This window comes from Apis dorsata, unplaced genomic scaffold, assembly GCF_000469605.1.
Source record: "Apis dorsata unplaced genomic scaffold, Apis dorsata 1.3 scaffold_887, whole genome shotgun sequence".
Taxonomy (NCBI): domain Eukaryota; kingdom Metazoa; phylum Arthropoda; class Insecta; order Hymenoptera; family Apidae; genus Apis; species Apis dorsata.
In genome coordinates this window covers 26,509-29,898 of record NW_006264003.1, presented here as the reverse complement: position 1 = coordinate 29,898, position 3,390 = coordinate 26,509, and the positions used below count along the sequence as shown (strand labels likewise).

The 3,390-nt window shown below is 18.8% G+C and overlaps 1 protein-coding gene across 1 annotated transcript in view; it reads left to right on the top strand.

Moving 5' to 3' along the window:
• Positions 1-936, top strand: part of LOC102681098 (forkhead box protein O) — a 344,280-nt gene extending 343,344 nt beyond the window's left edge. Inside the window, exon 8 of the mRNA XM_006623397.2 lies at positions 687-936. The gene's annotated coding sequence lies outside the window, so the exon portion shown is untranslated. The remainder of the gene's footprint in view (positions 1-686) is intronic.
• The last annotated feature ends 2,454 nt before the right edge of the window (positions 937-3,390 follow it).

Genomic DNA, 3,390 nt, shown 5'->3' with positions numbered 1-3,390 from the left:
ATTGTGAAATATATATTTCATACTATTATTATTATCAATAAAATATATTGAAAAAATTAAAAATAATCTTCTCTATTGTATCATTAATGTTAAGTTACTTCGAACTTATGATAATATTACAATTCAAAATATATTTTAAAATATAAATTCTAGATTAATTACTAGCAATAATCAATGCTGATTATAATAATAACAGTAATAAAAAATATACATACAATTTACCATAAAAATATTTATACGAACGAAATTTTACATAATGCCTAATTTGAACTCTAGCTGAATTTTTATTATTTAAAATATTATTGAATATTACTTATATAAATGTCTTTATAATATAATATAATTAAAATATATTTATAATACAAATATAAATAAAAAATTATTTCATTAATCATTAAATAGTTATTATATTTGAAAAATTGTTTCTAAATTTATAATATTTGATATATTATTATTGATTTTCGTAAAATTGTTTTATATGAATTATTTATTAGATGAAAAATCGTAACTAGTTTCTTATTATATAAACTTATTACATATAAACATACTTATATAAACTTGATTACATGAAGGATTGAGTCCTGAAATTCATATAAAAAGAAATTCTAATGTATTCATATTTATAAACATATAAAACATAAATATATGAAAACAGTAAATAACTTATGCACTTTTCCTTGTTACAGAAGTTCCATATGTTAAGGACGAGCGAGAGGATCGACGATTACTTGTGATAAGATATAGAAATAATTATACCGGATCACAATCAAGACACATACCATACCATCAAACGTATTTCAAAGATGCTGATCTACGTTTGTGTAACTGTGATGCGAGAAAAACGCCATAAATACCATCAACGTCAAAGAGCGAGTATTGTCTCTTCGTTACTACTGTACTGTATTAAAAATGAAATAGGCAAGAAAATTCAAGTTTCGAATTTTTTATTTTGATTTTCGTTTCAAAAACAACGAGTTGTAAAGTAAATTCTGTCTATTTTACCTATAATTGTCATTTTTATTATTTTTATCATAAAATTGTCTTTTGTCGAAATTTTTCAAAGTTTTTCTGTATCTTGTTTCAATTTTCATATCATCGATGAATAGAATTTGGTATTTTTCAATGATGATGTGCGATTATATTCATGTGAAGATATAGGTAACGTAGATGAGAAATACACATGTAGTTATGAAGCTTTGTTGAAAAAATATGGTTAGAAATATAAACATTTGATAAATAAACAATAACATATTACAATTTATTACAAAATATTACAATAAAGTTCATTTTAAAAAACAAATATATTACATACAATTTATAAAGTTCTAAATTTTATAATGAATTTTATAATTAATTAGTTCAATATTTATTACATCATATATGCGAAAATAAATCTAAAAGAGGATAGAAAATAGTTATATTTGTCAATTTCGATTCTTGAAATTATTATACAATTGAATGATATATACAATAATATAATTACAATATTAAACTTATCTTAATTTTCAAATGGATATAATGGTTCTAGTTTTTTGATTTTGATTTTTAATAATTGATTTTAATAATAATTATATCGATTTATAACCATTATCTTTAATAAACTTTATTGCAACAGTTCTGAAATTTTTACGTATTAATTTTGTAATTGAGATTCTTGCGATATTAATTGCGAATTGCGAATTATATACAAATTTGCATTTCTATAATTTTATAAAGTTTACAAAGTATACATTTTATATATTTATATATATAATATATAATATATATTTTATAATATTTTTAATTTTTATTTTTTTCTAATTTAATAAATTCAAAAATAATATAATTTTTATTTGTTCAAAACTTAAAAGAGTAATTATTATATTAAATAAATAAAAATAGTTTTATTATTTGAAAATATTTTGAAAAAAATAAAAGATACTTAAGAAACTCAATCTTTATTTAAAATGTAAATAGTAAATTCTATCAATGGCACTTTTTGATACGTTAACATAACGTATATTTATATATATGTTCATTTCAGAAAAAACTTTGAATTTTATTTGATTTAAAAATCGTCATAAAAATAAAAATGGTAAAAATCGTCATAAATTTTAGAATTATAAATTTATAAAATAATCTAATAATTTTATTCAATGTAATATCGATATAATATATATCGATTAAATTCTAAAATCGTTTCAAAACTAATATAGAATCAAAAAATAATAAATAAAGTCGATATATATTAATTCTTAAAAATCGAAATCTATAAATTAAATAATTATTCTTTTTTCATAAAAGTTATATCATTATTTGGAGAATCGATAATTGACAGTTTGAAATAATTATTTTCAAATGTTTTTAAATTTTGAGAAAAACAGAGCTTTGAAATTAAGATTATTGAGTATATTTAAAAAATTTTTATTTCGAAAGTCGTTAAAATTCAATGAATTAAAAACAAACTTTGCTTCAAACAATTATATTACTTTTTAAAAATACCCATTTATTATTTTTCATATTATTTTATATAATTTAAATATTTATATTTTAAAAACTTATAACAGAATTATTTTAAAATTTTACAACGACAAGAAAATATGTGCTGTATATCAAAACTTATAGCCTAGATAAATTTATCCACGATAATCTACATGATTTTCAATATTTTTTATTTCATGAAAAATAATATAATTTTAAAAAGCAATATAAAAAAAAAAGCAATATAATTTTTTTTCTCTAAATTTTTTTCGTTTTTTTTTTCACAACGCGTAATATAATATAATTTCTTATGAACATTAGTGCAAGTAATTACTATTTTCTCGTGAATTTAGCATGTATACGCAAATGTGATTTCAAATTAATTTCTGTTATCTTCCCATCATTCTGTAATAACTTAATTTATGCCAGAGATTCTTAAACTATGGTCCGCAGAGTACAGACCCTTAAGGGACCAAGAGTTAATAGTTAGAAATTCGCAATTCATTTTTCAAGTTAAAATTTAATTTATTCTTTAGTTTTATTATGAAAAATATAATAAAAATATCATGCAATCTCAAGTAATTTTTCATTACAATAAACTGTTAGCATTTCTTGTTCATGTAAGTATAATTTAAAAAGTCAATAACTTTAAAAAAAAAATTAAAGAAGTTAATAATTAAGAATCTAATAAAGTATAAATTATATGAAAAAAAAAATAATTATGTAAAATATATATTATGTAAAAATTTGAACTTAAAGTTTAAAAATGACTTTTGTGTATTAATCAGTAAATAATACGAAAACTGAAAAGATTCTGATTTCTTTGTATAGAGTAATGTAATATATTGATTTAACACATCATCATCCATTGAACAGGATAGTTAATTTAAAAAAAAGTAAAATAATTTTTAAAATAAATCAAAATTTTAT